Here is a 15906-nt window from a genome sequence, read left to right as displayed (position 1 = left end):
ACAATAATAGAGACAACCTCCTGGCACCTCCCAAAAAGATGAATATCTATAGTATAGTATGAGCATGTGAACAGCTATCCTTCCTTTGCTTTATTTTGCCTTGTTTCCAATTCTCTTGTGGCTACTCACAATTAGAGCCATAGGACTATTCTGACTTAAAGCGGAAGACAAATAAGACCCATACCACAGGCCACTGCACATCAACAAGAACTTATTATTATTCAACAGCGTTGGATGCCTCACTGGTCTTGTGTGCCACAATGACCCCAACAATGTGAACATACCACAACAACTAAATGGCCCTAGTCTGTTGCTATGTGTCACAGAGCAAACATCAAACAGAGAGTACTAGGCAGAAATAGCCGTATACTGAGATACTGAATACCAATGACAACACATAACTTTTAACAAACAGATAACCAGATGAGTTTATTGTGGAATCTAGAATACATGCATAATATTCAACCATTATCCTTTTTAGAAGCACCGTGTTGTCATATGTGGCAAGAAAGCTCAGTTTGTACAATCGCCAGCATATCCAACACTTATATCCGCCTCTGTGCCAACTGTGCTCTTAAACAGTGATCACTGAGCGGTAGGCTAAAGTGCATGTTTTCTTTTTCCCATATAAGAATTTGGCCCTACCATACATGTTTGGGCTATTTCTCATTCCCAGAGCTTCAGAGTCAATAATATTTAGCCAAACCAAGATAGAACTGTAGCAGTTTCTTGCAATCCCTACCACATGTAACATGCTAAGCATTCATGTACTAGCACCCTCTCTGGAACTTCACTTAGTTGTGGCTTTAAGGAGCTGCCCCCCACTCGTCACTTCTGACAACTCAAAATCAATACATTTTACATTGGCTTTTCCTTACATGCCACAAGGGTAACATAGACAGGTCAATATCAAGCAAAAATGTCTGCCCTGTGGAGGTGTTCTTTAAAAGGTTAGAGCCTATGTGATAGTAACTTATATTAGTTTGTCAATTTTGCCCTTAACAATGATCAAGCATGCTACAATTCATGTAAAACATAGAGATTTCTAGTGGGCTTTCTCAAATGAGTTTACCCTATTTGTTTCACAAGCACACCTCTCCACTTTAATGTATTAGGATTGACCCCTTACAGATGAAGTATGTTCCACCTCTTGAAAATGAACAAAAACCCATTGAATTTATACCTGTCAGCCTGCGGCAAAAAGGGTAATAAAAAACTAAAAATGAAATTAATAGTTGAGTGTCCTTTATCACAGCCCTCCTTTCCGTTACTGCTATAGCATCCGGGATAACATGTCTGCTGGAGAAAGTGCCATTTACTTCAGAAGTTCATTGTAACCAAACTAAGTCTCCTGGCAAAGCTGGCTATCTGTACTAGGTCTGTTTAACTGCCGTAAAGTGAGCCCTCCTTTTCTGTTATATGTTTGGTAGTCTTTTTGTTATGCCCAACGATGGGTGTTACAGGCAGAACCTTATGTGTATCTGTATTACACAAACACAATACACAAGGGAGTTCATTGGAAAAGATAGCAAAACAGCACACATTTCTGAATTGTATAAGGTGTATAACAGTAAGTGTACAGCCTTAATAATACTATCTGTTCCTTTATGTATTCATTTAATTATCCATAAAAAGCTCCAAAGTGCAAGATACATAAAAATGAGGGGTTAGACACTGAACATTGTATGTATCTGAACACACAGAGCATATATGTATAACTAGAGCCATATCTGTGTTATGTTAACTTTAATTTTTTCTGAGGCATAAATGTGTTCTTTCTCATCCTGACGCCTAAATCACCTGAAGGTAAATCGTGCAGTTGGTGGGACACTAATAATCTGTATTGAGTCCCTCCAGCTGGGTCCTTCACTGAAGAATTCGGTGAAAGCCTCTACGAGCTCATAGAATAGCCTCCAGATTGACCTGCTATCGCTCTGTGTTTGAGTTGTTTGCCCAGACATTCTGGACATACAGATTACTTCTGACAAGGGTCAACATACTCTTTGCCTAGTGTCCTAAACTCCAGAGGACACAGCAACACTATGACAGGGACATAGCCGGGGTAGGAAGGCAAAATGTAATTTAAAGGATAAAACAAGTGGGATAGAAAGTGTGAGGTTCATAAACGAGACGATGGGACTGCACATGTCGACAATTACAAGAACGTAACACACACTTACAGAATATGATCTTATAACCTAGAACATATGTAACCCTGAAAACTAACAATGACTGATCCAGTTTATCATGTGTCGTGAAACCCATGCCTAAGTTCAATGATAGTCAGGGCCAACATTATATTGAGATTGAAGGGATGGCCCTGATGTTTCACAGAAACACATTAAATAATTCATTATATCAGCCCTTTCCTGATTGTTTGGATTGGAGAGCAAAGCAAGAACAAATATCACGGAGGGTCTAAATTGTCACAGTAAACAGGGGAAAGGAATGTGATGATACAAGTGGATTTTGTCTCCTGTCACTTTCTGTATTTAGTTACTTCTGGGCCTCTGCTTCCGGATATTGACTCATCATCACAGAAAGAAAAAGATGTATTTATGATGAATGTCTAAAGCAAAGAGCTTATTCTTTCAAATAACCCTCCTCCAGGCTGGGAAAATAGAATCCTAGAGGTCATTTTAGAAATGTACATTTTTTTTTGGTAGGAAATAAAAACGTCTGTTTCTGAAAATGTGTCTTTATATAGATGATATTTATTTAGTAGAGCAGAAGAATAAATGATTTCCATCTTTAGAAAGACATTTTGTATTTGTGTTTATAAATGTGTGGTTGCATAGGTGCCACTGTTATAAATGCTGTACCACAGGGTATATGGAATGAATAGAAATAATTTAAGACATGTTTGTCTGCCTTATATCTACACTGAGGATACTGAACCAAAGATCTCCAGGTGGAGGGGTACGGATGGCCTTGTAAGCACAGTCTGTGAAGGAGCTTCGCTTTCATCTAGAAGGTGGTGTTTATAGGCAAGTTAAATTGAGCTCAATTGTGAAATAGCTAAAGTTCTGGCGCTTAGGAAGGTTAGAAACATTTGAGATAGGAAAATTAAAATAAACAAAGAATCATATCAAAATGGACTATGATGGTGAGTAAAATCTAGCCACATTAAAGAAAAAAAAATTATTGGACGAGGTGAATGAGATTACAAAAATGACATAAAACCTCAAGGAAGGCAGAAAGTAGCATAGGCAGCAAAAGTGAAATGTGGAGGAATACTAAGAAAAAAAATAAAAAAGGCAAATATGTATGGTAGATGTACAAAGAGGCAGAGGTCAACTCTGTATTTTATTTAAAAAAAAAATCTAAAGAGCTGTGAAAATGGAAAATGAGAGATAGAACATGAGGTGTGGGGTGCAGATAGGTAGAAATGGAGAAACAAAACGCAAGGGACAGAAAGAAAGGGAAACTAGATGAAGACAAGGCTAGAGCGGAAAAGAGGAGGATGAAGATTTGTGCCGCTGGCTTGTGTAGGATTGAATTCCCTTGTGGATGTCTGGTCCCTTCACATTCTCTCACCAAAAGGGGTGTCACAGGGACACTGAAGATAGGGGGTGTTAACTATATGCAGGATGCGCTGATGCAGAAAGGATCCCAGGGTGGGAACGTTCATATCCTCCCCTAATTCCTCCTGACAGCTACTGGCTGTCGGCCCACCGCCTAACCTTCTCTGCAGAGAGGAGCATTAAAAGGTGTGTAATACCCCTGCTTTTGTCAAAAAAATATACATCACAGCAGTGGGGAAAGGTCAGGGGGAAATCATAGAGCAGGAAGAAGACATGTTGTAGCCTGTGCTCGAAGCAGCAGGCAGACCTCCCAACACCGTGCTTGGAATATATAATTTAGGGAGGCTCACAAATATATATATCTGTTCACGTACATTTTGTTACAATTCCTTACAGTAATAATATTATATAATAGGATGCAGTCTAAAAGACATGTCGGCTTCTCACCTAGGTGTAGCTCAGCATTCAACATATAGCTGTCTGGTCATATGGCGTACCATAAAACTTAATTTTATGTATATCATTAAAATATACTTAATGCATAAATGCAGTGGTATGGATAGCATAATAAAATATAAGGCTTAAAGGATGGTAGGTTGTCTTTTATAGTGTTTGTCATAATCATGGATATGGTTTCACCCCATACCTCTAATAGTATGGCTTGTATGTACACGGCTGCGTGGAGGGCAAAGTATTTCCAATGCCAACCCTCAGGAGCGTCTCTAATGTGGGGCACAGTAGGCATCTGCCCTGGACCAAGCCTTACATTAGCAGCATGCAGGAGCTATCCTTCAGGCTACCAGGGCCTGGAGGTGGAGGTCTGTGCAATCATTGGCACATACATCTCCACTAATGTTTTATGCCTTGTAGCCTGTGCGTTGCATGCTGGTGCAGAATGCAGGAACATGAAGTCATATCCAGGTACATAGCAGCAGGAGGAGGAAGCATACTCAGGTACAATTAGGCTGGGGAGGAGGGCCCATGGGGGTGGAGCTTCACTGTTACTTGAGTGTAGTTATTTTGCAGTTAGCGCTAGAGCATGACAATCAGATCATATACTTTGAGACTAGAGAAAGACAACCCAGAAAATTAGAAATCCTTGTAGTGTTATGTATAATAATTCTGGATTCATATATATTGGTAAATGGATGTTACATGGGCGTCTTCTCCTTAAGAAGTTTACTCAACAAATCATAAGGATCTGAAATATTGATGCATTATGCTATCCTATACACCTATAGCATCCTGCACACCACTTAATATAAAGGACCATGTATAGTTGAAATTATCTGTTACATAATCAACATTTATTGTATTAAAAAAATCAACATTTATGGCCTTACAAATGATAAAGATGGCAAAAAAAGTTAAAACAAGTCAAAGCAAGAGAATTAAAAAAAGGGGAACTGCAGGGATTCACAAATACACCAGGAGCACTGCGGGATACTGAATACAACCAGCACTGAGTAATGAGGTGTATTTTTAAGGCTCTCTCAAAGGGGGTTTATAGAATGAATGGGAAGAGGTAGGGAGGGGAGACGGTTAACTCTGCACTCCTCAGCCTCAATGGGATGCCCTGAACAGCTGTGAAAAGGGTCTCAGGGTTTTTCTCACGCCCGAACGACATCTCACCCCGCTGAGGTCAGCCTGGCTCACATCACTAATATATACACAGTCTGTGTCCCATATCAATGCCAGTCCACGGCTTCGTTTTATGCATATATGCTGAAAGACAAGTGACACTAATTTCTACTCGGCACACAATTCTTTTTTTCACACAAAGGACCATTTTCCATGGCATTTGCGTTCATCCCACTTCAAGTCTTCACGCAGGGAAGAGGCAAATAAAAATTACAAAATACTATTAGAACCCGATTTAAATTGTCATATATAATTATATATCAGTGAAATTGGTACATGAAATAAAAAGAATTTGCAGTATTTTAGATTTAAATGTTTTTCTGGACCTTTTGAATATACAACCTTGTTTGTTGTGGACAGCTATGTTAGCCCAGCGGCAATAAATACACAAATATTCCCATGTGTGGTAGTGCCACAATACCAAATTTTTGTATATACATATATTAGTATATATATATATATATATATATATATAAAGATATAGATATACAATATATATATATATACACACATCATGTTATATCCATTTATTGGTACATCACTGTGTTAGAGGAAAAATGGTTTCGTGTAAATATGGTAAGTGTTTAAGGTTAATTGGGTTGTTTGAAGGTGTGTTAAACAAAATTACTTTGTTAATGAACTGCAAACAATTGTGATTGTGATATCAATTACGCTAGTATTTTTTTATTGTGCCAGTCTAATTATTTCCTCTAATTATTATGATGTCCAGTCCTTTGTACTGTAAGTTGTTCACTACAACCTGCAAAGCGCCTTCCAGCCATGCTTGCTGTAAACACTGTGAAACTATTGTCTTTCCATGTTTTTGAGAAAATAGGAGAGCAACTTCATTACCATATCAAAAGGTGTCGTGATTGCCCAATTTTCATTTAGGCTGAGGTCAAAATCAACAGTCTCAAACATCAATAATAACACGAATTCTGAAATTTGATTAAGAAAGTATTTTTCCCCTGTAAAGCTTGATATCTTGATATTTTATGTTGTGATTGTGAAGAGTTTCTGGTTTTGATAAGCAAGCAACCTAAAGCTGGTTGCCTGTCAATGTAATGTTTCTGTAAGCTTTCTGAAGGATGGAAAGAGGACTGCACCCGTTTTCTGGCTACATTTCTAATACATATGTGTGGAAGAAATGTTACCAGCATCCTCATGCCCTGCCCTACAGTCCACAATTTAGCTGTAAATTGAGTCATTAGTGGAAGTTGATTCATTTTATTTGGGTCAACATAGAAAAACATGCAAAGGACCTCAGAGATCTCTTCAGATAGAATACACAATGAAAAGAGAGACCTCTCAAGTCCCAAAAGCTTATGTAACATTACATCCTTTGGTATGTTGGACCACTTAAAGGTACCAACTTCAACTAAAGACCATTTTATCTTGGGCTTATATATCCAAGTTTTCTGAATATCTCCTCTTTATTAAATAAACTATACTATTAGGCCTAAATGGCTTTTGGACATAAGTTTAAGTAATAGAAATTTAGAGGTTGACAACATATAACAACCATATGGGTCATCTACATATTTTTCTTGATGTGAAGACTAAGACCGTAGTCTCATCTTAGATTCAGGACAGCTTTATGCTTATCCTATGCATCTCTATCCCTTATTGTATTAGCTTCTACCAATTACTCTATCTCATATGAATGTCTTAGCTATTTGTGTAGCAATCTCATGGTGGACAAAGACTGATTGGTCAAGTTAACTTTTGTCACTGTTAATTGTCCTATACAGTGATATTATATTTTAATATAACACCACTTTAGCTTATATTTCCTAAACAAATTTCTGATCCTGGGTTTTTTATGGGAGGAAAGTACTCTTAATATATTTGCAAGTCCAGTGCGGTAGGACAATATGACAGACTTCTTGGCCTCCTTCTCTAGCTCCCCTGCTTCCCTAAATCTGACAGTTACACAAACATGAGTCTCACTCCTGGTTTAGAGAGGAGGGCACACAATGCATGTCTATTATATAATGAGGGGAGAGAAAAGATTGGGACGGAGCCATTTTGTCCACCCAACACACACTGGACTCTCTTATTGTGTCTGCTCAATCCATCTATGAATGGCATTATTGTGTCTGAGATCCTATTCATACTTCTCTGCTCTCACCCCCCATCCAGCTTGTCTCTTCACTCCGTTGCCTCTCCTAACCCCCCTCTTTCACTTCTCCAGGCTCCTCGCGGCTCAGCCGGAGTGCGTGGATAAATTAATATGAATTTGAAAAGGGCCTTGTTTTCCAATGACATGTCCTCACCACTTTCTCACGATGCAGTGTTGGGGGGGATGGGGTGGAGGAGGAAATGTGGTGAGGGGGGATAGATGTGATCCTATAATGTCTGTTTTGGACAGTTCCTTTTTCAGACTGGGTCAGGTGTTACTGGTTGCCAATATCCAGTTAAGCACCAGGGTAGAACATTAAACATGATGAGTAAAGCTAATTATACAGCCCACAGATTAAAGAAACAAATCAGGGCTGTAATTATCTAGAAAGCCTTCCAAATCTTGCACATGCGAATATGAACAGAGGTTATGCGATGCAACAGAATGAGTTCTAAAAAGCGGTTGCATTGAGTAATGGGAGGAGTGAAAGGAAAATTATATGGAGCAGATGGAGGTGTGTTATAGACAGTTATCTTTGGTATACTAGTTATAGTACACAGTGGAATCCATAAGTGCTTGCTCCCTACTGGTCGTCAATGCCATGGTTCAGCCTGTGGAGGTTGGAAGGCTGCAAAAAGGACACAAATAGATTTAGGTAGCATAGCCTAGGGAAAGGGGTAAGTATGAAAGATAAGGGTCATCAAGGAAGATAAATATAGAAGGGAACATCAATGAGTAGGAAAGACAAAGCAAGGGCCAACAGGAAAAAGGGTAGAGGAAAAGGGGGTGCAAGAAAAAGAAAGAAGCAAAATTATCAGCATGACAATGACACAAACAACAACAAACTGCTATTTGTTCATGCTGCATAAAATAAATGTCTCTAATCATGTGCAAAGGGTTTATACTACAAAATGAAATACAACATGGGTAAAAGTTATAAGCATTTATAAATAATTGGATATTAGTATATATGGTCTTATAAACATTAAAATCAGTAACATCTCCGTTTATTGTGCTCTACATCTAAAAAACCCTATATTGTTCACAGCCAGTGTGAAAACAAGGATCACTGTTGACTGTTTAATGTATTCACGTAATGGATCATAGCATGCCCACCAAAATGAATGCATCTATTCTGGTATTCCATATACTGTCACTGGTCATTGGTCACAGCTAGGGAATGTATGGTGTATTATTAGATTATATTCTCTATAAAGCGATGCTTAGAATAATACTTTAAGAAGGAATAATACATATAATATGTATTGTTTCTATTTTTTCAGAATATATGGAGGACATATGTCTTGAAGGACAATGAATGCAGTGTTCAACAACTACATATCACGGGAAACGGAAGCTGGATTTAAGATGAAGAATAAATACGATGAAGAAGAAGAGAAATTATCCCCACGCGCTAATCATTATGGACTCAAGTGCTGTGTGTCCTTGCTGGACATGAAGGAAATGTATTCCATATGTCATCGATGGAACTGGATGTTCAAGAAGACTCATCAAGCTGTCCTGGCAACGCCTTCAGATGAGGTAAGAACAATCAAGTTGAGTTACAATTAAGTGTTTTTAAAAAAGAAACAAATTCAATATATTTTAACAGTGAAGGCAGCAATAGGACATACTTTATCAGTATATGACTGAGATGGTTCTCAGTTCATTAGCCAATGAAATGTCCACAAAATGCATGTCTACAGAATATGACTATATGGTGAGCGTACACCTGTCATTGGTGTTACAAGGGCCGTTTCTATACCAAGAAACATAAGAAACAGAATAAATAACTCAAAGAATAACTTAGTTCTGCAGTCTTTGCCCAGGCCGGGCATTAGGCTCATTGGGTTTGTTTCTCAGACGTGAAAACGACTGAGATCCCAGTATACCTGAATTTCTAAACCAATCACTGAATTTATGTTTTCCTGGTTACTTTGGTGAAATATTATTTCTTTGTTTCTCAAAGTCCCTAATATTTCCCCCAAAATGGATGGCAATTTTTTTTTTTAGTTCTTGTGGTATTTTGTAGTAGGGTGTTAACAGACATAGTATTGGTGATACATATACACACACCTTGGGAGGGATAATTGTTGGTCACCATAGTTTTTTAATCTATACGTATTCTTAAAGTTAAAAAAGAAATAATTCATTTTAGAAAAGCTCACAGAAATGAAGCTTTGAAACGCCCCATATGGCTGCCGGGAACAGAGAGAGGGATTCCCTTTTACAGGAGCCTTTTGATTAGGAATGATTAGGAATTAGGAATCTTCCCCAAATATGTTCATACTATCAATGAATCTCTAGGGAATGTTAGAAAAATAATAGGTTGTTTTCATGAAATAAAGTTTTGTTACCTGTTTATGTGTTGGTTTATGCACCAAAATAAAACTAATTTAAGATGTTTTTGGTAGAAGTAGCAGATGGGAAGGAATAATTTATATTTGCTTATAATTTGAGCATAGTAACTTAATACAGCCGGTGCACAAAATGGAGCCTGTCATGTAAGAGGAGCTTCCCACACTGCTTTTTTTGCTATTTATGTAAATGAGAACTAATTAGATTTGAATGTGGTTATAGTGTTCCCTGATGGGGAATATGACCTGAATTTGAAAAATTAAGTTTTGTGCTTATCATATATATATTATCAGCTTTTAGCATTTTGTGTTGCATTCAAATATTGTAGAATAATTTAAGGAACAATATGCAGTATTATCATTATTGATTGTTTTATATAGCACCATCATATTCTGTAGTGCTGCAGTATAATTCATCATTTTATTCTTATTTATTCACTATGGGTACAATGGTGGCCCTGCCTGGGCCTGACAGCTGTTTGTGGCATGATGCACGAAAGGACCTTCCAAACGCCAGTGTTTTTGTGTCTAAGTAATAACATTGGATCCGGTTGTATTCCAGAGCCATATATGAGTATGCATTGCTGTCTTTTATATGTGTGGGAATGTCACTATGAACCCAGATTGCATAGGTACTAGCAGAGATATAGAAAAGCATAATTATATATATGATATGGATGGGGCGTGTGCTCATAGCAAATCCTCAGAAACATGGTTACAGTTACACCTCAGGCAAGCATTAGGGTTGTCTTGTGCATAGAGGTGTTTCACAACAATCACTATAGCAACCAGTGGAATTTTCCACTGTTACCCCCACATTTTGCATATTATATATAGTATATATATATATATATTTTATATATATATATATATATATATATATATATATAAATATATATATTTATATATATATACATATTTATTATCATACAGTAACGCATACATAAGTATAGTTAGGACATGTGTCTTCATTTTGCTATTAAATATCTCCACGTTACTTATTCTCCTTTTAATTAAGTTGCACCTCTCTTCCAGGATAGAGTTAGCGATGGGATTTTACCCCATGAAATGCCTCCCCTGTTTAGTTTTTTTTTAAAACAAAATAACCCAGTGAATTTCTACGGTGATATAAAGTGGCATTTCCTCCCTGGGGGTTCAGAAGGGATTTATACTCCACAGAAACCAAGTCCCTTCAATGCCCCCAGTCCCCGACTGACCTAGAAACTATCCGACCCTGAATAATGCTGCCTGCATCCAGTGTTTACACACATTGTGCGTGTACATGTATGTGTATATGTATATATATATATATATATATATATATATATATATACACACACATACATACAGAGAGAGAGAGAGACACATGGAAGAAGAAATAGATGGGCACCTAAGTACATTCCCTATATATTGTGCTTGCGTGGCTGTAAGTTTGTTACATTCATCTCTTCTGTGACATGATCCATTTAAAGGAAAATTCCCATGGAAAAAAATCCCCTTCAGCATACAATAATGTAAATCAGGATTTACAAAACCCCTTATGTCATTTTGTTCCAATAAACGTCCTTTATCTGCAGACCTACAGGCTACCCTTGTCAGTTATGTGATATTTTGGGTGACTTTCCCTGCTCAAACTCCACACCGAAGCAGCTCTTCACAAAAAAATTCTAATGAAGTCTGTTGCTCCATAGACTTTCATTAGTCAGAGTGTCCGACCGAGTGATTAACAATGAGCCGTTCCATTGTTTATCACAGGCCTAGATGTCGTCACAGCTAGGACACATACAAATGACTAATATGCAGCTGTCTGAAAACATTATATCATGTTATAAAAGAAAACAGTCCAATATGTATGAAGGCCTATTTTAATCTGATACTGGTAAAAAAAAAAAAGGTTGGCGTTGCCATTAGTTCCTACGCTGCAAGATTCCAAGGAAACATATATTTGTTTTTTTCTGTTTCAACAGCCAGGTGCCAAATAAAACCGCCTTATTTGTTCTGTTTTTTTTACATCTTGATTCTCTTGATTCTGAATCCAACCATACTAATCTTTGGATGCAATATATGTTATATAGATGCAGGTTATATAGGATGCAAAAGAAAATTGTAGGACAGTTTAATATTATAATGCCTTTAACACAGAGACTGCTGTGACACGGAAGGCTGAGCGCTTCCTAAGGAAAGAGGAGCCTATCCTATGACGACTATGAAAAGGAGCAGGGCCCTTGCAGCAGTGCCCCCTGCAGGCTGTTGTTGGTAAGTGTTTACATTGACAGCATGCACCAGACCACAAACCAGTTATTTTACTGTTTCGTGGAAATCCTATTTGCAGTTATGTGAAGGATGAGCTATGTGGGACATAAGGGGATTAAGAGGAGTGGTTTTATGAAGAAAGGTTGTAGGTTATATTAAACATTATTTTAAACTAAATTAAGGGATACAGCAATGGGTCATACGAAACCAAGGTAAGATTTTTAGGGGGGTGTTGTGAGGAAGAATTTGATGGCTTAACTTATTTTATTATTTTCTTACGTTTCATATCTATTATTTATAGAATTCGCAGAGAAAAACACAACCATGTAAGTATGTGTTTGTGCCGAGGCATCCATCTACATTGTGTAGCAGTGAAGCAGACCCATGGGGTAAAGAGTGGTGTCAGAGGTCAGCCTCACTTTTGTATAGCGGGAATTACAACTTGCTTTTTCTTGCTGAATACTTTTATTACGCAAATTATCTAATGCATTCAAGCCATAGAAGGAGCACATACATTATAACCGGATGTATATGCAGCCCAAAGCCCTCGTAACTGTACACAATGTATGGGAAAAGGTAGGGTTGCACGTAGAGCACACAAAAAATAAAAATAAAGAGTAAATGCACATAATATCAACAGCACTATATCGATATTTAATATTTAACTAGGGCCGCACATAAATCTTGGAGATAGGAGGGTGCATCTGGCCTATCTCCCAGATTTATTTATTTAGAATAAATTGTATTTTTATGTATGAACTAAAGAGATATGAAAACCCATTCACACTAAATAAACCAACACTATCACACAACATAAAGTACAAGTTCTACTAGGCCTCCTGCTCATGTCAGAATACGGAAAATTTAAAGGGAACTCTCAGTTATCATATGTTGATATGTATTAAAGTACCGGTATATATGACGGCTGGAGTATCCCTTTAAAATACATAAGTGAAGATCACATAAGCTATCAATCTTTTCTAACCTATTATACAATATGTGCATATACATCCATTATATTAGCTTTTGGTATAAACAGTACGGTCCCTTTAAACTGTTTCAGTCAACCTGTGACAACATTGGCTTGTACGAGGCGCGGGGGGGGGCATGGTAATAAATGTTTATTCTGAATGTATTTGATTATGTTTCATTATGATAATTTATCCACTCTATTGTCTTTCCAACAGGGTGAAAAGCTGTCCCAAAGAAAACCAGGATTCAAGATGTAAGTTAATTAAGAAGGGTATTACAACTGATAAGTAAGATACAAAATAAATGAAAGGCCAGGCTAAAAGGTACAATTAGAGACGATGCATGAAAGGATTATGTGGACATTTAGAGATATCAAATATAATGCTTTATATTGAGGAGATCATCATAATGGAAGGTGGCATACAGAGATGAAAAAAATAATTTATAGGGATATTTAGATGATAGGATTATTGATAGGACAAGGTTATACGGAGCGATCGAAGTTAAAGGGGTAATAGGATTGGGATTTATAACGGTAGTAGGCAGGCAATGTGAAAGGATTATATGGAGAAGAAGTTGGAATACTTAGGGGTTATATGAAGCAATAGAAAGAGGTATAGGTAATGGTTTATATGGAGCGACAGGAGGTATGATAAGGATAGCAGATATATTAGGTTTTATATAGAAGAGTTTCAAGTTGATGATGCTGTATGGTTGTATTCAACTGAATCTTAAGAAAAGGACCCAACATGTGTCACATATATTGCTGTACTTTGCCAAGTGTGCAGTACACAGGCACTTTGCATGTGATTTGTCTGTGTGCTGCCTGACTTTCTCTATCATGTTAATCCACCCTGGACCTCCCACCACGTGAGCGCTCATCCATACGACACCCGACTGAAAGAAGCCGCAGCTTACAAGTGATTTCAGGATTTTAAAGGGTCTGAGCCAGGGATAAAACTCCTGCCCTGCTCTCTGCAAGGATTAAAGGTTTTACCCTGTCATTAAGTCATTTTCTGCCCCAACCCCAAAGCAGATTTGGTTTCTGTACTCAGGATCTCTCACAGAGGTAAAATAGGATCAGGTACAAAATTATTTAATAGGTTAGTGAGCGTAATTCATCTTATAGCAGTGCTAAAGAGTGAACTGCAGTTCCAGTGACATTTTGTTCTGTCCTACAAAATGTATATTAAAATGTATAATAATTAAATTATATAAATTAGATATATCATAATCACATTGGTCACAAGAGCAAAATTACATTTATGTGCAGAGTGAAAATGAACCATTACATTAAAACTGACACTATATTGTACTGATAATAACATTAATGCATGTTAAAACATGGTAGTAAAGAAGAAGAAGAGGGCCCTGCTTTTGCGGGCTTACAATCTATTAAACAGCTACTGTGACCTTTGGCGTGTAAAAGATGGCCATGCAAGTAGTCACATAGCTAAGTGCTTTTTAGTTGAAAGACAAATTCATTAAGCGCTGGGGAGCAGCCATAAACTCACTAGTTGTTAGTACATAAAAACTCCAATTAACTAACTAATTATGTGCAGGAAGGCAGCTGGTCTAATGACCATGAGAAGAAGCACTGGAAGAGATGGAGTCCATAAAGAGAGGAGTGCTTCTTCACTATTGCTTTGAACCATTTCTAAACCGTTTGTCAATTTAATTGGTTAATCCAGTTTAACAAGGCAAAAGGCACTCAAGAATTTATCCTTTGTTCTCCAAAATAATAACACATTATTTCCGTCCAACCTCGTGAAGTTAGAAATAATGTAGACACGGAGGGATGACTGGATTAATATACATTCAACAGAAAACGAGGGGTTCATGAATCAAATTTCTCCCAAGTTCACAAGGATGTAACTAAAATGATCCATACAGCCATAAAAACCTAATTTACTGGGTATCCTGGGTTTAATACAAATCCTGCTTTATACATAACCCGTGTATTACTTGTGATGGACAGTTTTGGTATGTACTTTGCATTTAATTGGTATTCACACTTCTGTACTTATAACAGGTTGCTGCTGTTGCATTAAGCCTTCTTGTATTGGCCGTAAAATTATTATACGGCATATAATCTGTGAAGATGAAATCCTCGCTAAAAGTTTAAAGCTAGAAGCGACAATAACTAGTTTGAATTCTGTAGTTAAAGCTGTAATTAAGTCCACCCTGCCCTTAAAGTCCATGTAAATGTTTCTGCTATACATGCTGTCATTTAGAGCAGTGAATTATAACAGGATGTAATACGTGTGCGAAAAAAAATATTTCCCATGGAATGGACAATGTCATCGTGTTCCATTACATTAATTGTTGCGGTCGCAAAGAAAAAAAAATCAAAGTACTACTCCAAACATTTGTACTACCACAGCAGCCCTATACACATAGAAAGTGAGCGATACGCAAATAGTTCCTGACAGAAGATTGTCACTGGCTGTGTCATTTTGTCATGCTAAGTACTACAGCCTAATTAAGCCCCCTCTTCATTCTCTCATCTTTTGTGGCTCTCAAGTGCTAAACACGCTGCACCAGACAACAGCTCAAACAGCAATAAAAGCAGATGCTCGAGGACCTTCTATATATGTGGCATTCCTTAAACCCGGGAGGACTTTCCCACTGCCCACTGGCTCAGGGCATATTGGGCAAGGGTATGTCACTAGATGATGAGCAGATCACCATGTGTCTATCTGCATGTGACCAGGCTAGAGCTGGAGTCCTGTTAGTACATAATGGATGTTATGTTTAATGAGCAATCATGGTGTAAAGTTGGAAAATAGAGGCAGTAACCATAGCAACCGATGGAATGTTCCTAATGAGTCCACTTTTATCACTTTGCACCAGAATAGCCCTTTATACATAATCCTCTATATACTTCAATGCATTCCAGCACTTATGTACCCATTTATTGCACATTTCACATTATAACTGTTTTTGTCAATAATAAATATTATTGTTTGGAATATGCAGTTGTTGTCTTTTCTATGAGGATGTAATAAATATATGTAGTGTATTCTCTGACGTCTAT

General features: G+C 37.5%; 1 long non-coding RNA gene across 5 annotated transcripts in view; it reads left to right on the top strand.

The window, feature by feature from the left end:
* LOC128493652 (uncharacterized) overlaps positions 1-13310 on the top strand; it is a 42078-nt gene extending 28768 nt beyond the window's left edge. For 4 of the 5 annotated variants that reach the window (XR_008354210.1, XR_008354211.1, XR_008354208.1 and 1 more), the window contains 3 exons: positions 8571-8829; positions 11787-11900; positions 12199-12463. This is a non-coding gene — a long non-coding RNA (uncharacterized LOC128493652). Of the gene's footprint in view, positions 1-8570; positions 8830-11786; positions 11901-12198; positions 12464-13084 lie in introns of those variants that run through there. The other variant, XR_008354209.1, reaches the window with a different exon arrangement.
* The last annotated feature ends 2596 nt before the right edge of the window (positions 13311-15906 follow it).

The sequence above is a fragment of the Spea bombifrons genome, chromosome 1 (genome assembly GCF_027358695.1).
Source record: "Spea bombifrons isolate aSpeBom1 chromosome 1, aSpeBom1.2.pri, whole genome shotgun sequence".
Classification (NCBI taxonomy): Eukaryota; Metazoa; Chordata; class Amphibia; order Anura; family Pelobatidae; genus Spea; species Spea bombifrons.
Note: the sequence above shows the minus strand (reverse complement) of the source record. Positions and strands in the feature narration are given on the sequence as shown.